Source organism: Dromiciops gliroides, chromosome 1 (assembly GCF_019393635.1).
Source record: "Dromiciops gliroides isolate mDroGli1 chromosome 1, mDroGli1.pri, whole genome shotgun sequence".
Lineage (NCBI taxonomy): Eukaryota > Metazoa > Chordata > Mammalia > Microbiotheria > Microbiotheriidae > Dromiciops > Dromiciops gliroides.
Window position 1 is genome coordinate 706,129,900 of NC_057861.1, and position 13,232 is coordinate 706,143,131.

General features: G+C 39.2%; 1 protein-coding gene across 1 annotated transcript in view; it reads left to right on the forward strand.

The window, feature by feature from the left end:
- TMCC1 (transmembrane and coiled-coil domain family 1) overlaps positions 1-13,232 on the forward strand; it is a 195,056-nt gene that overhangs the window by 13,237 nt on the left and 168,587 nt on the right. The gene's annotated exons all lie outside the window — the stretch shown is intronic.

Here is a 13,232-nt window from a genome sequence, read left to right on the forward strand (position 1 = left end):
GACTCATCAGTACATATGATAAAAACTGTATATAACTAAGTTATCCTGTGAAACAGCTTATGCCATGACCTCAAATTATATTATAAAGCAGTAGTCATCAAAACCATTTAGTATTGGTTAAAAATAGAGAAGTAGATTAATGGAACAGACCAGAGGCCATCAAATAATGGAAGTCAGTGTTTGACAAACCTGAAAACATGAATTACTTAGGAAAGAATTCTGTATTTGATTTAAACAAAACTACTGGGAAAACTGGAAATCTACAAACACAGTGACTACCCATTGATATGGGGGCAGCTAGGTAGCACAGTAGAATGAATGACAGGCCTAGAGTCAGGAAGGCCTGAGTTCAAATCCAGCTTCACTTACTAGCTTTGTGACCCTGGGCAAGTCATTTAACCCTGTTTGCCTCAGTTTCTTCATCTGTAAAATGAGCTAAAGAAGGAAATGGCAAACCACTCCAGTATCTCTGCAAAGAAAGCCCCAAATGGGGTCACAAAGAGTTGACCATGACTGAAACAACTGAACAACTCGCTGACTAGAGAATGGTTAAAACAAATTATAGTGTATTAATGTTCTAGAATATTTTTGTTTTGTATGGAAGGACACATTTGAGGAATTCAAAGAAATGTGAGATTGCCTTTCATCTACTCTGTTTGTATCTTGTATAGGTCTAGTCATTGAAACATTGTCTCCCTATTAGTGTGGACATTTCCTTGAGGGCAATGCCTGTATTTTTGCCTTTCTTTGTCTCCCTATGGGTTAAGCTTACTGTCTTTGGCACATAACACTTAATAAACAAATGCTTGTTTGAAGGTGGTCTTCATGGAGAGGGTAGGACTTGATCAGGACATGGAAGGATGACTGAGAATTAGGGCAGGGAAGGAAGAATCAGTGCAGGTCTGTGCTTTTCTAGGGCAAGTGCAGTTTGTGAAATCACATGAGAAAGATCAGGAATGCCATTTTTGCTTTTTGTTTGTTTTTTTTAGTTCAATCCCAGTATTCTGTTGGTACAAGCAGGTCCCAACTTCTTTTATAACTTCTAGGTCCTCTGTCTAGTCAGATGCTCTCCATTGCTCCTTAGTGTTGATGGTAGCCCTTGTAGGGGCTACAAATAAATCTTCTCCCCATCTTAGTGTATAAATAGTTTGTCCTTATCTAGGCCTTTAGCGTGGCTTGTTCATGTTTACCTTTTTATGCTTCTTTTGACTTCTGCAAAATTCTGGTCTTTTCATCAGGAATGCTTGGAAGCCCTCCATTTCAGTAATGGCCCATTTACCCCCTTTAGAATTATACAGTTTTGCTGGGTAAATTATTCTTGGTTGTTAAGCCTAGATCTTTTTGCTTTCTGGAAAATCATATTCTGAGTTCTCCACTCCTTTACAGAGGTAGCTTATAAATCAGGTTATGATCTTGTCTGTGGCTCCTTAGTACTTGTTTTTTTCTTTTTGGCTATCCACAGTATTTTTTTCCTTTGACCTGGAAACTCTGGATTTTGGCTATACTATTCCCAGGAGCTATCATTTTGGAGTTTCTTTCAGGAAATGAAGAAAGGATTCTTTCTATTTCTACTTTTCCCTATGGTTCTAAGAGTTCTGGGAGGTTTTAAGATTCCCTGAAAAATTATTTCTAGGCTCTCTTCTTGACCATGGTGTTCAGGTAATCCAGTAATTTTTTCTCTCTATTTATTTGTTTGTTCTGAACTTTATTTCATAACAAAGTTTAATATAAAAAGGATTGCACATGAAACTGCAAATCTATTATGTGCAACTTGCTTTTCTTTTTAAATATATAATAAAGTTATCACATAACTTTCTTTTTTTTTGTTCTCCCCACTACCCTAGAGATGGCTATCATTAGATAAAGCTATGTAAAACAATAATATACATATTTCCATTTACAAGTTTTTTCTTTGGATTGCATATAGCATTTTCCTTCACAGATCCTTTGTATTTGATTTGGGTATCTAGAATAGTCAAAATTACTTGGTTGTTCAAAGTTGTTCTTAAAACAATATTGCTGTTACTGTATAAACATTCTCTTGGTTCTGCTCATTTTGCTTTTCATTATTTCATACAAATTTTTCTAAAATCATCGAGCTCATCATTTCTTATAGCACAGTAGTATTCCATCATGTTCATGTACCACAACTTGTTTAGTCTTTCCCAGAACTTCCAATTCTTTGCTACCACAAAGAGAGCTGCTATACATATTTTAGAATGTATGTCTTTTTCCCTTTTCTCTGATCACCTTGGAAAATAAACGTAATAGTGGTATTTCTGGGTCAAAGGGTATAGACAGTTTTATAACTCTGGGCATAATTCCAAATTGCTCTCCAAAATGGTTAGATTAGTTCACAGTTCACCAAAGATGAATTAGTGACCCAATTTTTCCATATCCCCTCCAATATTTGTCACTTTCATTTTAGCTAATCAGATAGGTATAAAATGATATCTCAAGGTTGTTTTAATTTGCATTTCTGTGATCAATAGTGATTTAGAACATTTTTTCGTAGGACTATAATTTGTTTTCATTTCTTCATTGGAAAGCTACCTGTTCATATCCTTTACCCATTTATCAATTAGGGAATGACTCATGTTTTTATAGAGTTGACAGGGTTCTTTATATATTTGAGAAATGAGACCTTTATCTGATAAACTGTCTATAAATTTTATTCTCAATTTTTTGCTTTCCTTCTAATTTTGGCTACATTGGTTTTATTTGTACAAAACCTCTATTGTAATATAGTTTAAGGTCTAGTACTGCTAAATCTCCTTCCTTTACATTTTTTTCCCATTAGTTGATATCCTTGACTTTTTGTTTTTCCAAATGAATTTTGCTTTTTTTTTCTAAATTAGGATGGCATTCAATGTATAGGTTAACTTAGGTAAAATTGTCATTTTTATTTTATTGGCCCTGTTTACACATGAATAATGAACATTTCTCCAGTTATTTAAATCCGATTTTATTTGTACAAAAAGTTGTTTATAATTTTGTTCATATAATTCCTGGGTTTGTTTTGGCAGGTGTACTACCTGGTATTTTATACTGTCTAGTTATTTTGAATGGGGTATCTCTTACTATCTCTTCTTGCAGAGTTTTGTTGGTGATATATAGGAATTCTGATGTATTTACTGATAAGTTTACTTTATATCCTGCTACTTTGCTAAAATTACTGTTTCAGCTTACTTTTTAATCATGTCTTTAGAGTTTTCCAAATATATCATCCTATCATCTGCAAAAAGAAATGGTTTTATTATCTCGTCCATTCTCATTCCTTTGATTTCTTTTTCTTCTTTTATTGCTATTGTTACAGTTTCCAATACAATGTTGAATAATATTGGTGAAAGTAGGCATCCTTGTTTTACACTTGACCTTATTGGGAAGGCTTTTAGCTTATCCCCATAACAGATAATACTTGCTGATATTTTTAGGTAAATGCTTTTTGTTGATTTTTTTTTTATCTTTTCTTTTCTTTTTTTTTTGGTGAGGCAATTGGGGTTAAGTGACTTGCCCAGGGTCACACAGCTAGTAAGTTTCAAGTGTCTGAGGTCGAATTTGAACTCAGGTCCTCCTGACTCCAGGGCTGGTGCTCTATCATCCACTGTGCCACCTAGCTGCCCCCTTCTTGTTGATTTAAGGGAAAATTCATTTATACCTATACTTTCAAGTGAGTGTTGTACTTTATCAAAAACTTTTTCTGGCTCTGTTGATATAATCATGTTATTGTTTCTTTTATTGTTGATATAATCAGTTTTTTTTCTTTATGTTAAACTATCCCTGCATTCCTGGTATAAATCTAACTTGGTCACAATGTATATAATCTTTGTAATATATTGTTGCGATCTTCTAGGTAAAATTTTGTTAAGGAATTTTGTGTCCATATTCATTAATTTTCTCCTTTTGTTTTTACTCTTCTTGGTTTAGGTATCAATATCATATTTCTTTCATAAAAGGAGTTTGGTAGGATTTCTTCTTTACCTATTAATCCAAATAATTTATTTAATATTGGAATTAGTTGGTCTCTAAACATTTGATAGAATTCACTTGTAAATCCATCTAGTCTTGGCGTTTATTTCTCAGGAAGCTCATTTATGGCCTGTTCAATTTCTTTTTGTAAAATGTGTCTATTTAGATCAGAGCTTCTTTTTTTTTTTTATATGTAAAAACAAATTTATTTTAACATCAATTTAAAAAAAAATTGTTCCAACTTCTCTTCCTCCTCTATTCCCACCCCCACCCACTAGAACCCAAGCATTTCAAAATAAATTATACATGAGTAGTCATGGAAAACATTCCCACATTAGCTAGGTTGTGAGAAAAAAACAGTCAAAAAACTCCCCAAACTTCAGACTAAGGAATTGTCAAAGAGAAAAAACATTTTTTTTTTAAAAATGTGTTTCCAAGGGCAGCTAGGTGGTGCAGCAGACAGAGCACCAGCTCTGGAACCAGGAGCACCCGAGCCCAAATCCGGCCCCACACACCCAACACCCACCAGCCACATGATCCCGGGCAAGCCACCCACCCCCAATTGCCTCACCAAAAAAGAAAAAAAAAAGAAAAGAAAAAAAAATGTGTTTCCATCTATTTCAGATACTATCACTTCTTTCTCTGTAGATGGGTTGCCGTTTTCATAGTCCTTCAGGGTTATATTGGACCATTACCTTGCTGAAAATAACCACATGCTTCCCGGCAGATCATTTTACACTATTGCTGTTATTTTGTATACAGTGCATTTCACTCTGCTTCAGTTCATGTAGGTCTTTCCAGGTTTTTCTAATAGTATCCTGTTCATCATACCCTAAATAATGTACCTTAAACTTGACAAAGAATTTTCTTCGTATTAGCCCAGCAAAGTCATCATAACTATTTCCCTCCATCCTATTCCCTTCCCATGATATTTACTCTATTTTCCATCTTCTTTTAAACTATTCCTCCTCAAAAGTATTTTACTTCTGACTGTCCCCTCCCCTACTCTGCACTCCCTTTTTTTTCACCCTTCCTTCCTTATCCTCTTCCCCTCATACTTTCCTGTAAGGTTAAATAGATTACTCCTCCCAACTGGGTGTGAATGTTATTCCCTCCATGAGCCAACTCTGATGAGTTTAAGGTCTTTGAGCTAATTCTATGTTCCAAATTTTCTTCCTCCCTCTCTCCTCAACCCCCCCTATGAAATCAAGCAATTCAATATTTCATACTTGTGCTGTTATGCAGAACATCTTCACCTTCCTTGAAAGTATTTTGCTTTTTACTACTCTCTCCCAGAATCTGCCCTTCCCTCCTTCCCCTCCCCCCCCCCTTATTTCCCTCCCCTCCCTCAGGGCAAAATATATTACTATACCCACTTGAGTATGTATGTTAGTCCTTCTTTGAGTCAATTCTTAGATCAGAGCTTCTTAAACTTTTTCCACTCATGACCCCTTTTTGCCTGAGAAATTTTTATGCCACCCTGGGTATATAAGTGTATAAAATAGGTATACCTAATCTTTTATTGTTGACAGATTTATCATGACCCTCACATTCAGTTACACAACCCTATATGGAGTCACAACCCACAGTTTAAGAAACTTTGATTTAGATATTCAATTTCGTCTTTTGCTAATTCAGACAGTATGTTTTGTAAATATTCTTCCATTTTACTTAAGTTGTTAAATTTATTGGCATATTATTGGGCAAAATAACTTTTTAAAATTGTTTTAATTTCATCTTTGTTAGTGGTCACTTCCTTGCTGCCCACAAACATGCTCATGTCTCTCCCATCTTTAAAAACATCACTTGATTCATCCATTCATCAATCAATTCCTACTAGTTGTTATCCCATATCTTTTCTCCCTTTTGTGGCTAAACTCCTTGAGAAGGCTTTCATATGTAATTGATGCCTCTCCTTCCTTTCTTCTCACTCTCTTCTTGACTCTGCAGTCTATGTTCCAGTCTTATCATTTACCTAAAACTGCCCTTTTCAAAGTTACCAATGATCTCTTACTTGCCAAATCTAATGGCCCTTTCTTAGTCCTCATTCTTTTTGGCCTCTAAGACTACTGGTGGCACAGCAGATTGAATACTGGACCTGGTGTCAGGAAGACCTGAGTTCAAATCAGCCTACTATCTATCTGTGTGACACTGAGCAAATTACGTAACCACTGATTGCCTCTGTTTGCTCACCTGGAAAATGGGTATAGTACTAGCTCCAACCTCTCAGGATTGTTGTGAGGGTCAAATGAAACATTTCTAAAACTTCTAAATGCTTTTCCCCATTCCTCTCTCTTCTTTGCAGCCTATGACACCATTAGTCACTCTCTTCTCCCTGATAATCTCTTCCCTCTAGATTCTTGTGACACTGCTTTCTATTGATTGTCTTCCTAACTGTCTTACAGACCCTTCCTCAGCCTCTTTTGCTGTGTCATCATCCAGATCAGTCACTTAACTGTGGGAATCCCCCAGGGGCAATCTGCTGGGGCCTCTTTTCTGTATTATTTTGCTTGGTGATTCCATCAGCTCTCAAGGATTTAATTATTATCTTTATGCTGATGAGTCTCAGATATACTTATCTAGCCCTGACCTCTCTGCTGACCTCCATTTCACATCTCTAGCTGCCTATTATTAAACATCTTGAACTCAATGTCCCATGGACATCTAAATGGAATTTGTTATTCCCCCCACTCAAACTGTCTCTTCCTAACTTCCATATTATTGTTGAGGGTACCACCATCTTCCCAGTTCCCCGTGATAGCAACTTCAGTGTCATCCTTGAATTCTCACTGTCTCTCATTTCCCATATCCCATCTGTTGCCAAAGTCTATTGATTTTACCTTTGTAACAAACATCTCTGGGATATGTATCCTCTCCTCTGATACTGCTGCCATCCTGGCTGTGTACAGCTTTATGTCTCATGGTTATACCACTGCCGTAGACTGCTGGTCGGCCTGCCTGCCTGCCTGAAGTCTGGCCTCACTCAAGTCCATCTTCCACTTAGCTATACAATTTATTTTCCTGATCATGGGTTCAGTCACGTCCCTCTCCTACTCAGTGAACTCCAGCAGCTCTTCCTAGTCACTTTGGGGATCAAATATCAAATCCTCTGTTTGACATTCAGAGCCCCTACTTACCTTTCCAGTCTTCTTACCCTGATGTATTCTATGATCCAGCAACACTTAACTCCTTTGATGGTATTTTTTTTGTACCACAAGACACTCACTCATTCCTCCTGATTTAGGGCATTTTCACTGGTCATCCTCCATGCCTGGAATTCTCTCCTTCATCTTCCCCTCTTGGCTTTCCTGATTTCCTTCAAGTCCCAGCTACCATTCCAGCTTCTTCAAGAAGCTTTTACTGATCCCCCTTAATTCTAGTACCTTCTTTCTGTTGATTATCTTCAATTTAAACTGTATATATTCTTGTTTCTACATAAATGTTTGAAGTTGTCTACACCATTAAACTGTGAGCTTCTTGACACAAGAAACTTTTTGCCTTTTTGTAGTCCCTAGCATTTAGCACATTGCCCTAGCACAGTAAGCATAAATGCTTACTGACTATTGATACTGTCTCCAAGGTATGGTCCTTTCAGGAATACATTGAGTCATCATTTCATAACCTAAAGGATATAATAAACAAATAAAAATGTCTTGGTTCTCCTCAGGGGAATGTTGGAGCCTGAGACAGGGGGAGTACAACACAAGGAGGAGTCACTTTTATAAAGTATGTCAGACATACGACTATAGAAAAGAGTTGGTGATGAATTCTTTATAAAATAGGAGATGTGAGGTGGTTTGTGACAGACAGGGGCTTTCATGGGGTCAGAGAGGTTATGAGGATTGTGGAGCTGAATAGGGAGCTAAGTAGTAAAGAATTTCCCAGTCAAGCAGGCCCTGTGGGATCCTTGAAGATCCGGCAGTGCTGTTCTGAGTGTAGAAGTATAGGGCTGGCAGCCGAGAGCGTACTGCAGACTGGATGCCTTTGTTAGTGAGTGAGCAATGAGAAACATAACTTGCTTTCATTGAGGTTCTCAGGGCCTTTCACTCCACTGCTACTCATCAGGAGGTGAGGGCAGTTTGTTCCTGAGAGGATAAGTATTCTAGGGGAGGGGAGAAGGAAACATCATTTTCCCCTGCTAAACTAGGCTCAGATGTGAGTCCCTTTTTGCTTCTTTTTATGCATTATAATAAATTTCATGTCTATTCAAATGCTGTTTGCTGAGTTGAAGGGAAAACTTAAGAATGAGCCAAAATCATCCCTCGAGCCCTGAATAAGAGTAAATATGAAGCATATAGATTGTCATTTGAGGGAAGTTCTTATGATTTAACCTGGCTTGTCAGAGGAGTGGGTTTTAAGGGTTACATACATTTTTAGGTACCTTTGGTACTAAACTTTTTGTCCACTAGTAACGTTTCCCTAAGTGTAGGCAGCTGAGAAAGAGGTTGGATAATGAAGAGAGTGAGAGGAATCCTATTGGAAAGGGGCAAAGAAACGAAATTTTAAAAACTAATCAATAAGAGAAGTTGAAGGGGAAGAGAAGAGGAAATCTGTTTGACTGAGAGGAGAATAATTTGTACAGTGATACCATCATAGGAAAGCTAGGTGGCCTCGTGGATAGAGTAACGGCTCTGGAATTAGGAGGACCTGAGTTCAAATCCAGCTTCAGACACTCCCTAGCAGTGTGACCCTGGGCAAATCACTTAACTCTGTTTTGCCTTACTTCCTCATCTGTAAAATGAGCTGGAGAAAAAAATGGCAAACCACTTCAGTATCTCTTCCACGAGAAACCCAAATGGGGTCACAAAGTGTAGGCCATGACTGAATAACAACAACTGTCATAGAGCAAAAACAACTCTGAAAGACTTTAGATCTATGATCAACACCATGATAAGCCAGGAATTCAAAAGAGTGAAGATGAAATAGGCCACTCATCTCCCGAAGGAGACATGGGAGATCTAAATGCAGAGACAGACAGTTTTGGAAATGGATAATGTGGGAATTTGTTTTGCCGGACCTTGTAGCTATGTGTTAATGACTTCATTTTTCCTTTTGTGGACTATAAACCCTCATTTTCTGATTTGTGACCCCCACAATCATGTACTCTCTCTCTGTTCTCTGTGGTAATGCAATCAAAACTTCAAGAGTATCTGTTCTAGGCTCTTCCCTCTAAGCAGTTTCTGCTGCTGCCTTATAGAGCTTGCCCTGTGGAGTCTTCTTTATTTATTTTTCCTCACTCATTATGTGCCTTTTACTGGCTACCTTCCCTCCCCCCAATTTACCTCAAAATCTCCTCTCTGGGTGCATCCTTTCCCACTCTCTCAGGTTCCAGTTGCTCTTAGGAGTTCTAATCCCCGCCCCCCTTAGGTAAGATGAGTGGATTTTTCAAGCACCAGATCCCCCAGACCACACCTAGCACAATGTCCCCATCTCCTTTCAAAGACCATTTCTCTTCATCCATAAGTACACTCATCAGTGGAAATCTCTCTCACCACTGAAGCAAAACCTTTCTTTTTGCCCCTTTTCATGTCACCCACTCCCTTGCAGGCTCTTCCTAGCCTCCTCTTTATGTTTTATATTTGCACAAATAATAACTTGCATTTGTATGTCACTTTGTGGTTATTCATCTTTGATCCTCAAAAGAGCCCTTTGAGATAAGTGATACGTTATTATCATTATCCCTATTTTGCACATGAGAAAACTGAGATTCAGGAGAAGTTAGTTGGCCTTGGTTACATGACTAACAAGTACCTAAGCTGACAGTTGATCCCAGAGTTTCTCACTCCAAATCAGTTGCCCTTTCTACCCCCATCATTTATCTGTGCTTAGATAGCTGCTGACAGACAGTTGCTGGAGGATGAACTTAGATGGGAAACCATGCAAACATTATCAGACTGACTTATCTTTGTCAGGGAGGGGGTGGTTGCGGGTGGTGGTAGGGAGGTGAGTCATGATTGAAGCAAATAGACCTTTGTGTGAAGTGATTGGTAGAAATCAAGTGACAAAAAGGAAAGTAGATGTGTATGAAGATTTTTTTTCTTTGTAATAGTAAAGAGCTAAAGCACTATAATTTAATGAAAGTCAGGAGACTTGCAGATGATGGTTTCATTCTTTCCTTCAATAAGCATTTATTGAAAGCCTATTCATCACACTCTTCTGTGTTGGTTCTGTGATAGAGAGGTGTGCAAAAGACATAGCTTATGCTTAGGAGGGAAGGAAACATGCATGTCATTAACTGGAAAGCAATTACAGAGCTACAGAACAGGTCTGGATAACCTGGGGAAAGTTTTATACCTAAATACAGAGGTAGGAGGGGGGCTTCTTGGAGGGGATACTTTCTGAGCTCTGTCTTTGATGGAAATAGTGCCTGGGGATTGGAAGTTTTTACAGATAGAGAGAATATAAACAGACATAAAAATGGAGATAGCACATTGAAGACAAGCAAGTTAATGCCAATGCCAGGAGCTCCTTTGGGAAGTAGTGAAAGTTAAGATTAAAAAGGTCTGTGACTTTATGTTTGGTGGACTTTCAGGGATGCCAGAGATTGAGGAGGGGTAAGACTGGTTGATGAAGACTCTGAAGTCTGAAAAAATTACGTTTGATAAATAGAAATTCTGAGGATGGGAAAATACAAAGATAAAAAATGAGACAGTTCCTGTCACCAGGGAACTTACATTTTACTGGGTAGACGGAAAGCCCACAACGTATATGGAAAGTGATACACAATTTCAAGAGGGAGAAAACACTAATGACTGGTAGGAGGCAGAAGGATCGGGAAGGGTCTCTTGTAGGAGGAGCGCCCAAGCTGGGCTTTGAAGGAAGCCAGAAATTGCACAAAGCAGAGGTGATGAAAGACTCCATTCCAAACAAGTGTGATCCTGTGTGTCAGGATCCAGTCAGGAGATGGACACTTGTACCTGAGGATCAGCCAGTTGACTCAAACCAAGTTTATGAAAAGAAAGAAGTGACTCTAGAAGGGCCGGTGGGACCGAGATTGCCGGTTGCTTTAAAATTCTAGGCTGTGATTTTTGTACTCCACCCTAGGCGAAAAAACCCCAACAGACAAACCTTGAAGAGTTTTAAGTGGAGTGATGACATGCTAAAAAGAGTTGTGTTTAAGAACAGCCACTTCACAGCTACTTGGAACATGCTTTGTTCAAGAACTGCAGGCAAGGAGATTGATTAGGCCGTGAGAGGAGATGATGTTAAGGTTTTCACTGCCTGGCTGGTAAGGTGTGGGGGTCCTCAATAGAAAGAGGGAAATTTAGAGGTAGGGAAAACATGTCATTCTCAAATGAGTATAAGCTGTCTGTATGACATCTAGTAGAAATACCTAGCAAGTAGTTGGTAATGTGGGGATGGCATTTAGTAGAGAAATTAGGGCTGGATAAATAGGTCTGGGTCACCTGAATAGAGGGGGCAACTGAACCTGTTGGTGCTGATGAAATCTCCTTAGATGGAGGGGAGAGACAGACTGGAAAAGAAAAGAAGAGAGAAGGGGAGGGAAGGGGAGGCATCCAGGATGGAGCCTTGGAGGGCCATCTGTACTTAATGAGATGAACCCACATCTTTCTTCCTGACTTCAAACCCCTTTCTACTAAACTGCCTACTTAATTTTGTTTGAAAACTTATGACATTCCTTTTCTTTCATTTAAGTGTGTCCTTTAGCACTGTAGTTATACTGATTATAGTAAATTTTTAGCTTATGAATGGATTGAAGGGAGAATTTTTTCCCATTAGATAACTGGAAGATAGTTGGGAAAAGAGACAAAGGGATCTGGGGGGGGGGGTTCTACATCTAAAAATAGGTTTCTTGAAGTGGGATTAATTTAAATTGTGAGCAGGAAAATCTCTTTAAAGTGGGAGAACCACAAAGAAGGCGATGGGAACACTTTGGGTCAGACAGAGCCCAGTGCCGGCCACCAGGTGGCAGCGTCAGACCAGGACATGTGTATGTGGTGTTGGCTCAGGCGGCCTTAGAATGATGGGAGACTCTTTGTAGCCTGGATATGAGTGTTTGTAACTTGAAGGATGCAGAAGAAGGTCACTAGGATGAGGAGCTAGGGATATGTAGCCCAATGAAGACTTTTTGTGGGGTAAGGGAGGGGGTGTAATAGTATCTTAAATGTTCTTGTATGGAAGGGCTGTCACACTTGTTCTGCTTGTGCATAGGGTGCAGAATTAGGAGCAGTGGCAGAGATGATAGAAGTCAGTTTAGTCTTGATGTAGAAGACTTATCCTCCTTCAAGGCATGAATGGCTTAGGTGTTTCCTGGGTTCTAAATCCCCCAGCTGTCAGTTTTCTTTTCATCCTGAAATTACCTTACATTTCCTTATTTGTGAACGTTCCACAGCACCCCCACCCCGCATAAAAGGGAAGCTTCTTGATTGCAGGGGCTGTTTTCCTTTGGGTCTCTTGGCTTGCCTGCATAGGCCCTTAAGAAATCTGTAACTCGCGGAATAGAGCTTTGAAATAGATCCCTCAGCAGAACAGGCTCTGGGGGGCTTTCTTTCCAAAGGTCTTCAGGCAAAGGCAGTGTGCCTACCAGTTGGGAATGTCATAGGGAGACTTCTTCCTCCTCTGTCAGTTGGACTAAGTGGAAGTTTTCTTTTACAACTCTCAAGAATTTCCTTTGATTCTGAGTATCCACAGAGCCACAGTGTAACGAACGTCAAGACTAGCCCTCAGTAGTAGATAGAGAAAAGAAACGGCAAAATCAAGTGGTGTGACAATGTGAAGGGCAAAGAAAAAGAATTTTAAGGCATTTTCTAAGGCTTTGAACTTTAGGGGTTAGCAGAATAGTGGTTCCTCTTTAATGAAACACGGCTCTTTTTTCAGGTATCAAAAAAGCAGTCAACTAGATATGTGCTACAGGCGTTGGTTATGTGGGACTGGGATGGAGGTGAAACATCAGAGAGTGAGATCTATTGCTTGTGCCCCCCCCCCCCCCAGCCCACCAAAGCACTTACTGAGCAAAGTAGGCTCTGCTTCTAGGGCAGCCAGATGACACAGTGGATAGAGCACTGGCCTGGAGTAAAGAAGACTCCTCTTCCTGAGTTCAGATCTGGCCTCAGACACTTCCTAGCTGTGTGACCCTGGGCAAGTCACTTGAACTGTTTGCCTCCATTTCCTCATCTATAAAGTGATCCGGAGAAGGAAATGGCAAATGCAAAGAAAACACCAAATGGATTCACGAAGAGTCAAACATGACTAAACAGCAAGAACAGTCTCTTTCTAAAGCAGAAAATTGAAATCTTAGCACA